Source organism: Triturus cristatus, chromosome 5_1 (assembly GCF_964204655.1).
Source record: "Triturus cristatus chromosome 5_1, aTriCri1.1, whole genome shotgun sequence".
NCBI classification, from domain to species: Eukaryota; Metazoa; Chordata; class Amphibia; order Caudata; family Salamandridae; genus Triturus; species Triturus cristatus.
Window position 1 is genome coordinate 194,723,792 of NC_140587.1, and position 20,277 is coordinate 194,744,068.

Below are 20,277 nucleotides of genomic sequence, written 5' to 3' on the forward strand. Positions count from 1 at the left end.
AGGGGTGAAACAACAGCAAGGCCTCAGTAACATGCAAATGGTCTTTTAAAGACCTGTGAAGTGCTCGGGTGCGGCTGTGTGTGCCCGGGGAGCTGTCTCATCCCGGGCTGCCACACACGGCGGGGGTGCTGAAGCCCTTTGAGTCCAATGGGTGTTGCGCGCCTGGTAACACCCATACATGTCACTCTGAAAGCAACACCGTACCATCGTCTGTGGATAGGTCAGGGCACCAAATGCCATATTTTAAAATCAAATGCAACCTTGCGCCAATGTTTGAGTGCATTCTGCACTATTTATAGGGTGAAAAAACACAATTTCTGTGACAACAGCTGCTAGCAATCTGGCTATTTGGTTTGTTTCCCTGCTATCATTTGCCATAAATGGCTTAATTACGTGACATGACGCCATTACATAATTTGGGGAATCTCATATAACAAGCATAGTGTGAACTTTCCAAAATTATGTGAATATTATTATTGAGGGGGTTGGGGGAGGTGGAATCTCCAGCGGGCCCCCTCAGCACAATGCTCTGGCTGGAGAGCTCCTGATTGAGTCCGGAGGGGGCCCCTCCACGTACCTTGCAGGGGGGGGCTCAAGTTTCCTTACGCCAGGCTGGACTCGAGCCCTATCTGCACCAAACAGAAGCGAAGAAGAAGCAGTGTCTAGTCCCCAGCTCCACCGGCACCGCCTGGGCCCAGGAGCAAGCGTCGAGCTTCAGAGAGACAGACGCCTGTGGCTTTCTCAGCGCCATCCGCCATGAGGTAAAATAGGCCCCGCGCAGGATTACTGCCACAGGGGTTACCATGGCAACCGGCACACAGACGATAAAGCCATCAAAACGCTCATTCCGCCGGCCACTAAAAATCAGAGATTATTTGCTTACAAAAGGAATCCACGGGTAGGGAATGAAAGGCAAGGGACGTGTTCCAGAGCTTTCTTAACTGTCGAAAAGAAAGGGAGGCCTGTGCTGGGAACAGGGTGAATCACAACAGCCCCTGGAAATGTTCAGGAAAACAGTTTCTTCTTGAGTCTGCCCTTCGGTCTAGCGACCAGTCCGTCAGCCCATCTGTCTATCCACCATTAGTATAGCTACCCCAGTTCACCCCTCTGTGCGTCCGTCTGTCTGTCTGTACATCGCTGTGTTCTCTCATTTATTCCTAGGTCTGTTTATCTACTTGTCAGCCTGCGTATTTGCCTGACTGGCTGTCTGTCTGTCCACGCTGTCTTCCATCCTACTTTGCCAGCCTACAAACTGCCTGTTGCGCTCGCTGCCCGCCTGCATGTACTGGCATTAGTGCAGCGGGACGAGATGGGTTGTGGACTGTGCCAAGGCGAGTCTAGCAGGCGAGCCAACCCCTATGAGAGGGTTTGAAGCCTAATAACAAAATATGCCAACTAAAACACGATGGACTAAAGAAATGTTCTGACAGGGCACTCCTGTGCAATAAACACATTGATGTGTTCATTAAAAAGACTTAATGTGTGATATATTCATGCTTGTGCCAGGAGATTGCATCATAAAAGTTCAAGCAGGCATAATACCCATCACCACTCATGTGCAAGAGGTCATTGCATCTAGATTCATCTTTCAAGGCAATGAAATGCCATCAGCAGTGCTGGTATCATAGGCCAGGACTCTGCCCGTGGTCCAGGGTGCTGGAGGTGATGATTAACATGCTGAGACGCTGCCAGGATCATCAGGATGCTGCCGCGGTCCACTGTGCTGGTGCTCAACGTGCTGAGCAGATGCCAGGATCATCAGGACACTGCCGTGGTCCAGGGTGTTGGTGCTCAACATGCTGAGACGCTGCCAAGATCATCAGGACGCTGCCGTGGTCCAGGGTGCTGGTGGTGATGCTCAACGTGCTGAGATGCTGCCAGGATCATCAGGACGCTGCAGCAGTCCAGGGTGCTGGTGGTGATGCTCAATCTACTGAGACGCTGCCAGCATCATCAGGACGCTGCAGCGGTCCAGGGTGCTGGTGGTGATGCTCAACATGGTGAGACGCTGCAAAGATCATCAGGACGCTGCGGTGGTCCATGGTGCTGGTGGTGATGATCAATATGTGGAGATGCTGCCAGGATAAGCAGGATGCTGCAGCGGTCCAGGGTGCTGGTGGTGATGCTCAATGTGCTGAGACGCTGCCAGGATCATCAGGATCCTACAGTGGTCCAGGGTGCTGGTGGTGATGCTCGACGTGGTGAGACGCTGCCAAGATCATCAGGACGCTGCTGTGGTCCATGGTGCTGGTGGTGATGATCAATATGTAGAGATGCTGCCAAGATCATGAGGATGCTGCTGTGGTCCAGGGTGCTGGTGGTGATGATCAATAGGTAGAGATGCTGCCAAGATCATGAGGGTGCTGCTGTGGTCCAGGGTGCTGGTGGTGATGCTCAATGTGCTGAGACGCTGCCAGGATCATCAGGATCCTACAGTGGTCCAGGGTGCTGGTGGTGATGCTCGACGTGGTGAGACGCTGCCAAGATCATGAGGATGCTGCTGTGGTCCAGGGTGCTGGTGGTGATGATCAATAGGTAGAGATGCTGCCAAGATCATGAGGATGCTGCTGTGGTCCAGGGTGCTGGTGGTGATGGTCAACTTGCTGAGAGGCAGCCAGTATCATCAGGACGCTGCTGTGGTCCATGGTGCTGGTGGTGATGATCAATATGTGGAGACGCTGCCAGGATCATCAGGACGCTGCTAAATTATGTTAATCAGCACAGTGTAACATCACTAAGCATTACATTTTCAAACTCTGCAGCTTATTGTTCTGTTTCTGATTGGAGCAGACGATCAGTGCCTCCTTTCTCTCTCAAGCAACCACAGCCAGACACTCAGAACTGATTAATTCGAATCAACAACAAGGCCAGTGCCTCACAGCATTCCTCAAGGATTAGCGCTATAGTGACTTCTTTTAACCCCCGATTCAGCTTCTTCACAGCACCAGGTGAGCTAGCAGATGTACGCTGGTGATGCACATACCCACCTCTTCTTGGACAGCAGCCCAGGAATTCTAACCACCATTACTTCCTGCCTGGACGCTGTGTTCCACTGGCTGAACAAGTGTTTCCCTTGTATGAAGAGCACAATGCTGGTGATGCCAGCACTATGAGACACTAAAGCCGACTTTGGGCTGATAGTGTTCAAACCAGTAGTCACTACTGGTCTTTATCATTTATAGGTATATTTTGAAAGGGAGCTGAATTGTCCAGTTCTTGCCACCATCTTTGAGAAGGTGACACATATTTACCTTTAACAATGTATCATCAAAAATGCTCAGCAAAAGGCGGCGGAAAACATGATATGTACTAATGGCTCTGACAGCTTTGAGTACAGCGTGTGCTCTTAGGGTTCACTGGCTCAGCACAATTAGCTTTCTGGAGAGAAATGCTGACATTAAGGTGGCCCACAGAGTGAAACACAAACTCCTGAACTCTGTACAGCCTGTGGGTTACATATTAAAAAACTGGGAGGACTGGGTCAGCCTTTCATCATTCTGAGGTTGATTAAATAAGCACACTTTACTTTGGTGATAGTAAAATCTGCTACTCAATGCTGGCACATCTGTGAAGGCAAGCAGTCTATAAAAACATGTTAATATGAATTACAGTGCTTCAAAGAGTTGAGGAATTTTTGTCCAGGTACGTCACCAGTGACCTCATGCATCATGTTGCCTTCTCTGCTGGTACTCCATTCTCTTCTTTGATACTGACCCTGCCTCTTCACCTTACTGTAGAATGACAACATTAGGGCTCCATCTCTGTTGCCCTAGGTAGGGGAATACCTGCTTCCCTTGCACTGATCCACAATCAATTTCAAAATATTCTTTCCCTTAAGCAGAGGTCTTCAAACTGTGTGGAAGGATAACAGGGATGAGTTAACAGATGTTCGGGGGGGGGGGGGGGGAGCACCAGACTCTGGTGAAAATAGAAGCATTTATAATGTCACATTAGAGTCAATACAAACACCATGCTGAAAATAGTGTTGTGTTTAGTGAAAATAAACATAGGGCCTGATTTTGAAGTTTGCGATCTTCCCTCTGGACCGCCGCCGTGGCGGTCCGAGGAAGGCCGCCAAGCTGTCTTCAGTCCCACCCGCCAGAATAAAACAGTAATCTAGGGCAGGCAGTGCATCGGTGGTGTCATGGCGGCGGGATTGTTTAGCCCGTAGGAGAGCCTAAACAGCATCCCGCTGCCATGACAGCACCTTCAGCATGTCCGTGCACAGTGTGGCATGCACCATGTCATGCATGACACAAAGCAAACATGACTGTGCAGTTTTGTGTCCCCCGCACGCACCCCCATGGGCAGATGTCCCTGAGGCCTCTGTTCGGCCCCTTTACATGCCTTTTCGCCAAGCATTTCATGGCAGGGGCCCCGCCATGAAATGCTTGGTTGCAAGGTAGGTTGGAATCTGCTCGGCAGTGCTTGCATCGCCCCCACTGCGATTGCCACCTGCTTCCCCCACCGCTGCCGCCGCGGGATCCTGGATCCTGGCGTCAGTCCCACTGCCACCATCATGTTCGGGCCAGAAGCCCAATGCGATGGCGGCGGTGGGACCGCCATCCACCGGTACAGCGGTCCCACCGCCGCCATCATGATTGGGCTGGAAGCCCAATGCAATGGCGGCGGTGGGACCGACATCCACCGGTACAGCAGTCCCAACGCCGCCATCCTGATTGGGCTGGAAGTCCAATGCGATGGTGGCGGTGGGACCGCCTTCCACCGGTCCAGCGGTCCCAGAACCACCAACATCTACAGCAGGCCCTTAGTGTCGGCGAGGTACCTTGCAACAGGCCATCAGTCACACGCTTTTGTCACTCATTTCCTAGCTGGAAGTAGGTATGAAATTGTAGGAATGGGGAGCGGCAAACAAACCTCAAAGCCTCCCTCCCCCCCTTCACTCGATGGATACTTTTCAACTTTTATGGAGCTCTGGCTAACAATAGAATGTCTCCGTCACGTATTTGATTATTGCATTGTTGGTGCAATGTTTGACTTGTAAAATATGTTCAGAGTTACTACTTTTATAGAATAATTGTGAAAAAATATATCTGTCATTCTGGGAGCCTCTTTTGCACAAGGGTGAGGGAGCAGCATTAAACAGGTTTGAATACCGATCTATCGCTCAGAAATCGATAGGGCGCCGCTAGTTACACATTCACAAACCCTATTTCTAAGCCAGCCATCAGCAAGCACGTATGTTGGAACCATGCGCTAGAGGCCATGTTTTATATCATCCCACGTAAAGTTCATGCAATAAGGCTTGCTAATTAAAACATGAATATTTAAAACAGCTTCCGGGGTGGCAGCAGCAGCAGCATCTTAGAAAATAAAGAATGGTAATAAATAGAAATAAATTACACCCACCATGTCCCTGCCTAGGAAGGCATTTTAATTGTTTAATGGTTAGATTCATGCATTTTTGCTCTAACCATGGAAAGGCATTTATTAGAAGTACATTATAGATAAAGGAGAACAGTGCTTAATTAGTAAACGGATGTATGGATGGGTGGGTGGATGGATGGATGGATGGATGGGTGGATGGATGTATGGATGGATGGATGGGTGGATGGATGGATGGATGGATGGATGGAGGGAGGATGGATGGATGGGTGGATGGGTGGGTGGATGGATGGATGGATGGATAGATGGATGGATGGGTGGGTGGGTGGGTGGGTGGATTGATGGATGGATGGATGGATGGATGGATGGATGGATGGATGGATGGATGGATGGATGGGTGGGTGGGTGGATGGGTGGGTTTTTGGGAGGAGTCGGACGCCAGCACAGCCAAATGTTGGGGTTACTGCATACTAAGGTGCCTTGTCTTGATTACAACTCATGCCTCTTTCTTCCACCATCCCACACTTCTTGTTTCTTTATCTCACTTTTCTAAGTTCTTTTTCATTCCTGCTTTCTCCATGTGTTGTTGTTATCCTAGCTTTCTCTCCCTTCTTCCATCTCCCTTTTCGCCCTTTCACTCTTGTTCTGGGAAAGTTCTGATGATGAAATGTAAGTCCCGTCGACCAGAACCGAGTGCCGGTGCATACCCCTTCCAACTACCTGCACAAGTGAACCACTGTGCAGAATCTTCATTCAGAATCATCGCTCTGTCTAATAATGCATACGCAACTCTGCCCTCTAGGGGTTTCCAAAGTTGCAAACACTTTATTTTATTTCCTTTGAAATGTAGTGAATGTTGCAAAGTCGTTTGCCTTTCTAGTTATGCATAAAAATCATAACGTTAAAAAAAAGTCCTTATTTAAAACTAAGCAATTGTTCTGCATGAGTTATACTTCACGGAAAACAGTGTTTTTCTTCTGCACAATGCCGCTGCGAACAGAAACATTTTGCTAAACTTTTATTTGCATAGAAAAAAAATTCCAAACCTTTGCCATTGCTCATGGAAAATCTCTGAAATGTTTACTTTCAAAGACAAATCGAGCAAACATATGCCAGTGGCTGTAGAAAAACGCCGAAAAGGGTGAACGTACAAAGAAAAGTAATGCAAACATTTAAGTTTTAATACATTAAATTAAAGTGAAAACTATCTTGTTTGTCAGTGAAAATGTCTTGTGATGAGGAAAAGCCTTTGCTTACGCACAGGCAAAGATAAACTAAGAAACTTCAGCACCCTTGGTAAGGGTACAATGCGAACTTTGCAACTTCACTGGGAAAGCACTTTGCCACCCAAAGTCACCACAGGGGTCCAGGGCATCAGGAGATGACTGATGAGTTTTTTTCTTTAAATAATACATTATATTCTCTGTGGCCACGTGTCTCCTGAGATCCAGACATTGGTACTGCCCAGTCCTGCTCGCGTCCAGCACAGAAGCGAAACCTCTCAGAATCATAATAGACAATAAACTGGCCCTGTCTGCCCAAGTAAATGCAGTTGCCTCATCCTATTTTAACACCCTTGCTGAAGAAGATTTTCAAGTGGCTACCAAACCCTACCAGGAAAATGGCGACCCAAGCCCTCTTCGACAGCAGACTGGACCGCTGGAACACCCTATACGCAGAATCAACCAACCTGCTCATAAGCAGATTTCAGACAAAACGAAGCAGCCAGACATGTCCTCACCTTTCCACAGCGAGCCTCACGTTAAGGAACTCCACTGGGTCCTGGTGCACAAGATGCACATTTCAAACTCCTCACCCTCACCTACAAAGCACTCCACAACACAGGCCCTGGCTCCCTGAAGAGCTGCGTTTATGTCCACCACCCTGCCAGACACCTCTGCTCTACTGGACTCCTACTAGCACAAACCCCACACATGCACAAAAGCAGATCATTCCTCCACGAAAGCAAATCATTCCTGGCTCCGAAGCCTGGAGCCACCCCCCTCAAAACATCACAGCCGCCTCCTCTCTTCTTGAATTCTGCAAGAAGCTGGCCCTTTGAGTAAATCCTCCATGGTGGGCCTCGCACACCCACCACAAGTGCCTGGATGACCTCGTGGGGGAATAGACGCTATAAAAATCGAGTGGGGCACAGTGCACGCCTGACTCCCCATCCATTGCCTTTTTCTGCTGAGGCCTCAGGTTTTCCACCTGAGGCCGGGTGCCAATGTTCTTTCAAGGGTTTTAGGAGACAAGGGTACCCCGATATGTGAACCTGGGGTGATAATGAAGAGTTAAGAACAATGGTTCAAGGATGGCCCAAAAGGGTCCAATAGAAAAGGTGACCCAGGCAGGGTCACTTGTTTTTTAAGATAAGTGAAATCAATTCCGTAGGGAGCAGGAGACAAAGTACGTAAAGGGTCATGTAGGTCAAAAGATAGCAGGTATTTATTTAAACAAAGTCAATTTTAGAATGCTCACAAAATAAGAAAAGCGTGGTGTGAAATAGTGATAGTAGTTTTAAAAAGACATCGCATTGACAACAATATAGTAGTTGAATTCCATAATTGATCTTTACAAGTTATAAAGAATTCATGTTGTGGGGTGGTCGACGGCGTTTCGAACCCAATTATTGGGGTTCATCTTCAGGACAGTGGTGAGCATGTATTTTGAAGTTAAACTGCCCGTAAAGTTCCTAGAGTCTCCAAAGTGGGAGGCAGGGGCTTCAAAGGTTAATTATTTGAAAACAAGCAGCTTGGCAGTACATAGATCCGCCTGGAGAATGTAATTTTCTTTAGAGGGGCGACAGGGCAGTGAATGGGAGCCTGAGGCCGAGCAGTCAGAGACGTCCTGCAGCTGTTGGGGCTGGCTGATGAATGCACATTCTCCAGGCGGATCTATGTACTGCCAAGCTGCTTGTTTTCAAATAATTAACCTTTGAAGCCCCTGCCTCCCACTTTGGAGACTCTAGGAACTTTACGGGCAGTTTAACTTCAAAATACATGCTCACCACTGTCCTGAAGATGAACCCCAATAATTGGGTTCGAAACGCCGTCGACCACCCCACAACATGAATTCTTTATAACTTGTAAAGATCAATTATGGAATTCAACTACTATATTGTTGTCAATGCGATGTCTTTTTAAAACTACTATCACTATTTCACACCACGCTTTTCTTATTTTGTGAGCATTCTAAAATTGACTTTGTTTAAATAAATACCTGCTATCTTTTGACCTACATGACCCTTTACGTACTTTGTCTCCTGCTCCCTACGGAATTGATTTCACTTATCTTAAAAAACAAGTGACCCTGCCTGGGTCACCTTTTCTATTGGACCCTTTTGGGCCATCCTTGAACCATTGTTCTTAACTCTTCAATGTTCTTTCAAGGGGCTGATGCTTCCCACAACATGAAGTTGTTGGAGAAAGACAGAAGAGTCCATAGGGTGCACAACGGGGCAGGTATCAATTTGCGGCATGACTGGCCAAGCAAGGTCATGTGACTTTGCAGTATCATTCATAGCCACTCAACCGGCATTGGATGAACAAGACAGTTAGCTGTACCCAAGGCCCCTTAACTTTGTGATTTCTCTCTAGCCACCGTTCTGAATCACCGTTTCCAATTCTGCTCGGGTTTCCCACACGGTTATTTTTCAGTGTGTTTTCCTCCTGATGCGCATTTGCTTTTGCTGGATAAAACGTGGAATTAAGTGGGGTGTTATCCCCCGTTAATATCATTCCCCGGCTAATACGGTGGCCCTCTCTCCCCATTTCCTATCTCCCTCTTTCAGTTCCTCTCTCCTTCTCTCTCTCTTCTCCCTTATCCAATTACCCCTCTCTCCTCCTTTTGTTTCTCTGCCTATTACTGTTCCTCCTCTCCCTTCCTCTAACTTTGTGTGTCTGTGTGCTTCTCTTTTCTCTCTGTGACCATCTGTTTCTCTCTCCTTTTGCTCATTCAACTTCTTTGTGTTTCTCTTTTCCTTCCCCTTTCCCTTGCATTATTCCTTTTCCATTCTCTCTCACATTTTCTATATCTCTCTTCTATCCCTCTCCTTTTCCCTTGTCTCTCACATTTCCAATTTCTCTTCTCTTCTTCTGTCCCTTTCGCTTCTGTTTTCTCTTTCACCTTTTCTCTTCCCCTCATTTTTCCCTCATTCTATCATTTCTGTTTTCGCTCTCTCGCCATCTCCCCCTGCTTCTTCCTCTCTCCATTTTCCCTTCTTCTTTCTGTTTCTCTCTCCTATTCTGTTACTATTCCCTACCTTTTCCTTCTCCATTCTATCCCTTCTTCTTCACCTTCTTTCTGTTGCTCTTCCCACTTCCCTCGTTTCTTTCCTTCTTTCTATTTCTCACCTTTTACCTCTGTTTTTCTCCCCCTTCCATTTCTCCCTTTCCTTCTCCATGTTCTCCTATTGCTCTCACACATTCTCCCCCTGCTTCTCGTCACACCCCTCTCTCCCTCGCCTTCTCCATTTTCCCCATTGACTGTGAACAGTGTGTTTGTGCTCCATGCTCCGCCTCAAATAGCTCATCAAAATTACAGGCTATCACACAGAGAGTGTTTCTATTTTCTGCTCTTTGCTTCGAGTGAAGCCAGGAGGGAAACAAGATGGCGGCGTGTGCACGCGCCCGGAGCAGGTCAGCGAGAGCGCAGGCTGTACACGTTCCATGACGCGCCTCTCTCCTAGTGAGCTCTGTCCCTGGCCCTAGAGTGCATCGCAAGGCACTACATAGCATACATGACCGAATGAGCTCTCATGGCTAGCCATGCAACGCATGTCCATCCTAACTTCCCTAGCTGCGCACAAGAGCCTGCTCATCTAGAACTACATATCAAGACGGTGACGTGTTACAGCTGCCAACGTCTGAACCGGAGAACCGGGTTCGAGCCTGAGCGTCGGCTCAACATCCTGTGATTCTGGGCCAATCACTTCCTAAAAACATGAATGTGACCTTCTGTAAACAATCTCCCAACCTGGCGCTAAATCACGATTACAGTAAGATAGCACTTTAAACCAAGAGAGGGAATGCACGAGCTGCCTGCATCCAGGCGATGAATGGGATTCAGAAAGGAAGGTTTTTATGAACTGTTCAGAAGGCAAACAGTAAGGTCAGGCCTAGATACAAGAGCGGATTTGTGTAATTCATCTATTGGAAAAATACAAAGAACACCCACCAGCAGGTGCTCCTTGTACTCTTGCACAAGGCATGTGTATCTCCACAGGAGCCCATGCCCAGCCCCACACACCCTAGATATACATAACACACCTCACACAAATGAGCGGCTATACCTAGCACCACATGACATACTTAGAGCGACAGGGCGCATAGAACTGCATCACATACATAACACCAAGGAGCTGTCGCTGCTAGCACTATATGACATGCAAAGCTCCACCTGCACGTGGTACCTAGAACATTCGTAGCACATGAGGTCCCAGGCCCAACATCTCATAACACACCTAGCGCAAGATGAGATCCCAGCCCAGCCTCACGTGCCATGTTTAGCCTGACAGGAGTGTACGGGGCATATTATCAACAGATGGCAATGATTATCGCAAAGCGCGCATAGCGCGTTTCCATTTATCGCCGGCTATTGCTGGATGTTATCGCCCGGTTTGTGTGTTATTAACAACGCTAATCTCCGAGGCGATAATTAATCCAGTGATAGCGGCGAAATGCGGGTATATCGCTGGAAATCCAGCGATAACACTGCAGCGATAGGGAATTCCTTGTTGATAGGCCATGGTGGACTTAGCCTGACGATCCACCTCCCTTTATACATATAGCTAAGTCAGAAATTTAGCAGACGTTAGATTCCGCCGATAACCACGGTTAGCGTGGCTTTTAATATCGCTATGGGTGTCCTGGGCCGGTTTGTTAATACCGCGAAGTACAGTTAGCGATCCTTTTTATGTTGTTTTGTAAAGGAATGCCTACTTTGCATATCATTAGCGATGCAAGGCGAGGCGTGGGGAAAACGGTTGTTAACATGCGCTAATGCATGTTAGCGCCGCCTTGTTAATAGGGCGATAATATTATCTCTTTTAAAGCCAAAAAAGCGGAGATATGGCCCTTGATAATATGCTCCCAAATGTCTAGGACCACGGAACATGCAAGCCTTGCATAAACTTCCATATCCAGCGTCGTGTCTCGTTAATGTCCACCATAGCATTCATGTCTAGAACCATATGCCATGCCGAGCTCCAGATAGTTTCTGATGCGCATCCCCAAAAGCCTAGAACTGCGGAACATGCCTAGCCCAAATGGAGCTCTGCTCTGTGCACTGTATGACGTGCTCGGCTCTAAAGGAGCGCTCGTGCCTAGGAGCAAGGCACACGCTATGCATATGCTTTCTCCATAGTCATCTATCACAGATACACGACCCACCCGTGCAATGCCCCATGAAAAGGTTTCACTAGTGATGATCGTAAGTGATGGCCGATTCAGCGCTTTTGGAGTCACAGGAATTTGTGTTCCTCTTGTGATTTCATTGCTTATTGGCTTCTTGAATACACTCTCTCGGGTCATAGGGTCGTCATGGTGATTGCACTTAAATAGCGCCACTACCTAATGGTCTCTTGGCGCAGGCCTCAAGGCACTACCTAGTCAAACAGGACTTCTTTCTGCACACCAGCAGAGGCAGAACATTTTACTTCCCTAGGGAGAGAGGTCCAGACAACAAGGGCCCTTTCAGAAAGGGAGCCGCACTGAGGTAGTAATGTGGAATATTCAGATGGGCTTTACTGGAACACCTGAGACCACTGAGGGGGTGTGGAGCCAGATTCCAGTGGTCAGGTAAGCCTGTACCTTCAGAGCTAGCAATTTGCTGGAACCCTTGAAAACACTAGATAGATGGAGAGATCCCATTGAGATGGTCATTCACCCCTGCCATGACCCGACAAGGAGGGCATTGAACCCCTGTGATCCAACTAGAAGGGTGCTCTGGGCTTGCGGCCTGATTTCATCCGTTCTGCAGTCTGTGAGATGCAGGAAGCCCTCTCTGGAAACATATCAGCCCATGCAGAAGCCAGGTGTAGGCCTCAGGAACCCTATGCAGCACTACAAAGTGCCTGGCAGGGAGTCATCTTGGTACCCAATTACTATATATGTACATTAACAAAGGTTGTGTCTCAGTACTTCATGTGTGCTGGTGGTTGCCGGCGGGCAAAACCAGCACTTATTCAGGGTACTTGGGCTGTTTGCCACCTCAAGCCATATCCTGGTCCTTGTTTGGGTGTCACACAGGCCCTGCAGCCCCTATAGGGCTCTGGGGCCCCCACGCTTCAGGGTCCACCTATTTAGATTAAGGGCTGTGAATGTATTCGAGATGTGGGTGTCTCAATGGCTCTCTCCAGATTCTGCAGGGGAACCACGTCATGTTTGCACTACTCCTCTGGGTATGTTTGCACTACTCCTCTGGGTTCTGGTGTCCACCGGAGACAGCAGAAGCCACAAAGGTCGATAAAAATAGAAGGGCAGCCAGTACTGTGATCCTTCACCATTTCAGTGTAGCCCTTCTTTTATTTCCAGTGACGTAATGGAAATAGGACTACTGCTGTCTTACCCGCCTGGTGTGCAGCTTCTTTCTGATCAGGCTGACTGTAGAATCTATGCGTAGGCAGCTGGCAGGAGGACTTGGGTAAACTGTTGAACTCTGTACTCATCCATGAAGTATCTCTGACCCTTCTCTCTACTCATTCTTCCAGTTTTGCCCCCTCCGCTCTCTACTTATCTCTGAAGTATCACCCTACCGCGCCTTCTTCTTATTTTTAAAGGATACCAATCTCACTCTGTACAGATCCTTTAAGTATCCCTCCTCCCTGCTCTCTACTCATCTTTAAAGTATCTCTACTTCCTGCTCGACTCATCCTTGAGGTATCGCTCCACCCTGCTCTCTACTCATCTTTGAGGTATCAACCCACACCGCTCTCTACTGATCCTTGAGGTATCGCCCCACCCTGCTCTCTACTCATCCTTGAGGTATTGCCCCACCCTGCTCTCCACTCATCCTTGAGGAATCGCTCCACCCTGCTCTCCACTCATCCTTGAGGTATCGCCCCACCCCGCTCTCTACTCATCCTTGAGGTATCGCCCCACCCCGCTCTCTACTCATCCTTGAGGTATCGTCCCACCCGCTCTCTACTCATCCTTGAGGTATCGCCCCACCCCGCTCTCTACTCATCCTTGAGGTATCGCTCCACCCTGCTCTCTACTCATCCTTGAGGTATCAACCCACCCCGCTCTCTACTGATCCTTGAGGTATCGCCCCACCCTGCTCTCTACTCATCCTTCAGGTATCGCCCCACCCCACTCTCTACTCATCCTTGAGGTATCGCCCCACCCTGCTCTCCACTCATCCTTGAGGAATCACTCCACCCTGCTGTCTAGTCATCCTTGAGGTATCGTCCCACCCCACTCTCTACTCATCCTTGAGGTATCGTCCTACCCCACTCTCTACTCATCCTTGAGGTATCGCCCCACCCTGCTCTCTACTCATCCTAGAGGTATTGCCTCACCTGGTCTTTACTCATCCTTGAGGTATTGCTCCACCCTGCTCTCTACTCATCCTTGAAGTATCGCCCCACCCGGCTCTCTACTCATCCTTGAGGTACCGCCCCTCCCCGCTCTGTACTCATCCTTGAGGTATCACCCCACGCCGCTTTCTACTGATCCTTGAGGTATCGCCCCACCCTGCTCTCTACTCATCCTTGAGGTATCGCTCCACCCTACTCTCTTCTCATCCTTGATGTATTGCTCCACCCCGCTCTCTATTGATCCTTGAGGTATCGCCCCACCCTGCTCTCTACTCATCCTTGAGGTATCAACCCACACCGCTCTCCACTCATCCTTGAGGAATCGCTCCACCCTGCTCTCTACTCATCCTTGAGGTATCGTCCCATCCGCTCTCTACTCATCCTTGAGGTATCGCCCCACCCCGCTCTCTACTCATCCTTGAGGTATCGCTCCACCCTGCTCTCTACTCATCCTTGAGGTATCGCCCCACCCCGCTCTCTACTCATCCTTGAGGTATCGCCCCACCCCGCTCTCCACTCATCCTTGATGAATCACTCCACCCTGCTCTCTACTCATCCTTGAGGTATCGTCCCACCCCACTCTCTAATCATCCTTGAGGTATCGCCCGAACCCGCTGTCTACTCATCCTTGAGGTATCGCCCCACCCTGCTCTCTACTCATCCTAGAGGTATCACCCCACCCCATTCTCTACTCATCCTTGAGGTATCGCCTCACCTGGTCTTTACTCATCCTTGAGGTTTTGCTCCACCCTGCTCTCTACTCATCCTTGAAGTATCGCCCCACCCGGCTCTCTACTCATCCTTGAGCTACCGCCTTTCCCCGTTCTGTACTCATCCTTGAGGTATCACCCCACCCCGCTTTCTACTGATCCTTGAGGTTATCGCCCCACCCTGCTCTCTACTCATCCTTGAGGGATCGCTCCACCCTACTCTCTTCTCATCCTTGATGTATTGCCCCACCCTGTTCTCTACTCATCCTTGAGGTATCACCCCACCTGCTCTTTACTCATCCTTGAGGTATCGCCCCACCCTGCTCTATACTCATCCTTGAGGTATCGCCCCACCCTGCTCTCTACTCATCCTTGAGGTACCACTCCTCCCCGTTCAGTACTCATCCTTGAGGTATCACCCCACCCTGCTCTCTACTGATCCTTGAGGTATCGCCCCACCCTGCTCTCTACTCATCCTTGAGGTATCGCTCCACCCTGCTCTCTTCTCATCCTTGATGTATCGCTCCACCCTGCTCTCTTCTCATCCTTGATGTATCGCTCCACCCCGCTGTCTACTCATCCTTGAGGTATCGCTCCACCCTACTCTCTACTCATCCTTGAGGTATCGCCCCACCCCGCTCAATACTCATCTTTGAGGTATCGCCCCACCCCGCTCTCTACTCATCTTTGAGGTATCGCCCCACCCTGCTCTCTACTCATTCTTGAGGTATCGCCCAACTGTGCTCCCTACTCTTCCTTGAGGTATCGCCACACCCCGCTCTCTACTTTCCTTAAGGTATCGCCCCACCGTGCTCTCTACTCATCCTTGAGGTATCGGCACACCCTGCTCTCTGCTTATCTTTGAGGTATCCCCAAATCCCTACTCCCTACTCAGCCAGGAAGTTCCTCCGACCCTTCTCTCTACTTACTTTTGAAGTATTCGCCCCTGACTCTTTACTCATCTTCGAAGTATTCCTCCTCCCCGCTTCCCATTAAATCCATGACGAACTGCACAGCACACTCTTTACTCATCCTCCTAGAATCCCCAGCCCGCTCTCTACTCATCCTTGAGGTATCGGCACACCCTGCTCCCTATTCATCCTTGAGGTATCACCCCTCCTGCTCTTTACTCATCCTTGAGGGATCACCACACCCTGCTCTCTACTCATCCTTGAGGTATCGCCACGCCCTGCTCTCTACTTTCCTTAAGGTATCACCCCACCCCGCTCTCTACTCATCCTTGAGGTATCGGCACACCCTGCTCTCTGCTTATCTTCGAGGTACCCCCAAATCCCTACTCCCTACTCAGCCAGGAAGTACCTCCGACCCTTCTCTCTACTTACTTTTGAAGTATTCCCCCCTCACTCTTTACTCATCTTCGAAGGATTCCTCCTCCCCGCTTCCCATTAAATCCATGACGAACTGCACAGCACACTCTTTACTCATCCTCCTAGAATCCCCCATCCCGCGCTCTACTCATCCTTGAGGTATCGACACACCCTGCTCTCTACTCATCCTTGAGGTATCACCACACCCCGCTCTCTACTCAACCCTGAGGTATCCCTACTTCCTGCTCTACTCATCCTTGAAGTATTGCCCCACCCGCTCTGGACTCATCCGCAAAGAACCACTGAACCCACTCTCTACTCTTGCTTGAAATGTCCTTCCTGCTGGCTCTCTGCTTTAGGATTATTGCACTAGTGATGGGACTTTCTGATAGAAATAATAACTATCTGTGACACATCATCACCTGACTTCACAACCAGCCTGCCTCTGAAAGAAACTACTAAAGCTGTGAGGTTTACAAACACAAGATTCCTTTTACAAGCAAACCACCTATACCTTGAGTGGTCCATTTATTCAGTAACTCGCAATGCGTTGATGTCATTGTTTCAGTTGTCATATTTTCTGTAATTTATAGCTCACTTCCTGTTAATCGGTTGCATTGAGCGTCATTAAAGAGAGCAGGTGGTGGGTGCATGTATGTGTGTCAATAGGAAAGTCCACTTCAAGCGTTCTAAACATAGTCAATGTTCCAAGTCGGAGTTATATGCATGGGAAAGTACTCATTCTTACAGTGTCTTTTCAATACTATCAAAGGTTATTCTTTAGATGGATGGACAGAAGGACGGACGGGTGGATAGATGGATGGATGGATGGACAGACGGATAGATGGATGGACAGACAGATGGCTGGATATGTCTGGGGTGGTTGGGAGACAGATAGATGAATGTATGGATGAGAAGGGAATGGATGGATTTACATAAGTACAGACAGATGGATGAATGGATGATGGATGTTTGTGTTGTTTACAAAGGTAGCATTCTGCAGAGACAGGTAAAACCTGTTCTTGTATTGAATGGATAGAGGGGTTGATGGCTGGACAGACAGACAGACAGACAGACAGACAGACAGACAGACAGACAGACAGACAGACAGACAGATAGATAGATAGATAGATAGATAGATAGATAGATAGATAGATAGATAGATAGATAGATAGATAGATAGATAGATAGATAGATAGATAGATAGATAGATAGATAGATAGACCTATGATGAATGCATAGATGGATTGGTAAATGCAAAGATGGATATACAAAGGTATATATGTTTTTATCTACAGAAAAACTTGTTATTGGGTCTGGACTTGTCACTAGAGAGATATTTAAGGACAACATTGACTTACTAGGGGAGTTATGAATTAATAAAACAACTGCAGGTACTGCAGAGAGAGATTCAATGAATGACTGTAGAAAGGTCACAGCAGAGTTGATGTGTCCGCTGTTCATAACAACATAAAAGAACAATTAAAATGAAATGCAATTAAGTAAGGGGCTCCCACCTGCTCACATAAAACATATATACACACAAACACACGCCTTCACTTTATGGTACCAGCATATAGAGGCCTAATATCGTCTGAGAAAAATAGTGTTTCCCAAACATTGCTTATAACATATTTAGATCCATTGGAGTTAAGAAAAGAAAATCTACATAAAATGGTGTGATATTTTTGTAAATTATGTTGATATTTTTGTTTTCGATATTCTAACATGCAACCCACTCAGGCACACAAGGCTGTGTTACTACTGAACTATGTAAATCATTTAGGGGAACATAGAAAAGAGTCGCCAACCCTCTCAAACCAGTCCTAAAGCCAATTCGCACTGTCACGCAGCCACTCCATTGCTGCTAGGCCCATAGTCAGAACTCTTGATTCGGGGTACGACCAATCGGACATACCTTGTGTATTCCTTGCACGACAATGCCGACATGTATGTATGTAAAGGTATTTGTATAGCACAAACCTAGCCAGAAAGCAACAGAACGCAGGATACCCATCTCCCTATCCAGCCGATAGGACATACCAAGAGCACACAGCTTTACCCCACCACCAGATCCATGTGGCGCGTCAGTGGGCACTCGCAGCCCGCGGTCTCCTCGTACAGCCCATATGGCAGGATATGGATTCATAACAAAGGGCAGCGCAGCCTCCATTAACAAGTTAGCGCGCAGTGAAACTGAAGGTGACTGCTTGATATGAGCCTTGGATACAAAGTCATTATAAATAAATATCCCCCATGAATTCTGCATTAAGGCGATCAATACTGTCAATCAATATGCCGCGCATGGCCCTCTGCGCAGCTGGGACTCAGGATTCGGGTTAGCGACTTGATCTTCCATGTCAACTTGGAATTTGACGCAGGCTTGTTTTGATAGATTGGGGGAGGAGGTTTGTTGGAAGTCCATGGGGATGCTTTCACTAAGCATAATGAATGCAACAATGCACGGTATGCATGCATCGAAGAGAGAAACAGCATGCGCCAATCATGTGCTACCCAAAGCGAACCATGCATGTGCTCATGGGTGGCTAAAACAGTGGTAATCACTGAGCTGTGATGCTTTCAGCATTAAAGGGCATCCCCAAGTTCTTCATGAGCCTTCGCACCCCGAAAATTAAAGTGTAAAAATTGCTGTCATGGCTGCCGTTGTCCCAAACGACCATGTGGCAACTGCCTACAAGCAAAAGTCCCATGGCGCCACATCAGGTCAGATTGTCTTCAAATCTTTAGAAGCTGGTCCCAAAGTATGGAAAGCTGTAAACTGCACAGCAATCTCCCACTGCTAACAAAACTACCACACAAAACACAAACCACAAAGAAAGTGCCTAGACTTCTGACAGTTAACGTGCCTGGACCTCTGATGCTTAATGTGACAGGATTTTTGATAGTTGAGGTGCTATAGAAATAATGAAATGCAGAAATACAACATACAGGTGAGGAAGCAATGCTGTCTAGTGCTGAATTATTGGCCATGAAGACCACCTAGCTGTTCCACACCGTTTGATCGTGGGCAAATATATTGCATCTCCCTGAGCTTCAATTCCTTTAGACACTAATAATGGGTGTACGTTTAAAGAGACCACTTCGTCCCCCTCCAAGCTGAACAATGGAATGCTCGGCCAGCAGTACACGGCGTCCATCCAATCCTCAGACAGAACGATCACTGATTTGTTACTTTTTTGCTTGATTTCTGCCAGTTTGATTGGCTGAATCCTTTCTGCCAATGAGATTAACCATTCCATTTCGCAGCTGCCCCCAGCAATGCAGGTTCGGAAGAATACAGAATAACTTCACTTCAAGCTGGTTGCTGATGCGGAACCCCTGTGTGCTTAATGTTTTGTCCACCCCTACAGTCTAAGCCTTAATATGATGCTATCTATAGTAAAACTGTAACTCTACGTGTACCGCTGAGGCGTGCTCAGGAACTTAAGCATCTTCAATACACAAGGCAAATTGAGAAGACGAAAAATCAAGCCACGCTTGATAGCAGCCGTGCCACCGGGCCCTCTGCCCGGCTCAGACTGTTATTTCATGGACGTGAGCCGCACTTACAAGCTCCTTATCTCTCTCACCGAGGGATGTTCCATCAGAATCATATCCATTCCCTTCCCAGCTCTGGACCCTCCCTAAATGGGCGCAGTGATATACTGCCCGCCTAGACGCGCGCTTTGGGATTCATGGCCGAGTGGCTCCTGATTGGTGATTGCTCTCAGTGTCCTGAGTGGCCATTCTGCTTAATGATGTGAGCCGCGGCTTCGCTTTACGCCATTAGGGAAACTAGAGAGGAGAAGCAACGCCTTGCGTGCTGCGATGGTCATAATGTGATTGAGGGCACGCCAAGCCACGTGCTGTACGAGCCAAGCCTAGTGTAGGTATGGATGGAAATATCTGCAGTCTTAGCTGTGACCGAGAAGAAGCCGCGCGTGATGAGGGCACTTTGGCTCAAGGGCCAGTGGACCACTTACTCCATGTACACAGAGTTCCACGTACCGAACCATCTTTGTGGTGTGTGGGAGCATCAGCCAATCACAGCTCGAGATTTGTCAGCTACATTATCAAGGCTCGATCAGAATACACTCCCTTCCACTTCTCTCCAGACTCGAACAGGATTTTCTGAAATCCTGAAAAGGCCTGAAAACTGATTTATCTTGAAAACACTGACCATAAATCCACCTTGATGGATTTGGATGGGTGTCTGTTCCTGCCTTTTGAACTCCGCCCCTCTAGCGTGTCAGTGATTTGGAACAACTGCAAAGTGACAGTAAGCTCTCTACTACTACTGCTACTACTACCACCCATACTACTGCAACTACAGTTGATGCTGCTATTGCTACTA

The 20,277-nt window shown here is 48.2% G+C and overlaps 1 protein-coding gene across 1 annotated transcript in view; it reads right to left on the reverse strand.

The window, feature by feature from the left end:
• Positions 1-20,277, reverse strand: part of ADGRB1 (adhesion G protein-coupled receptor B1) — a 466,033-nt gene that overhangs the window by 307,942 nt on the left and 137,814 nt on the right. The window lies entirely within an intron of this gene.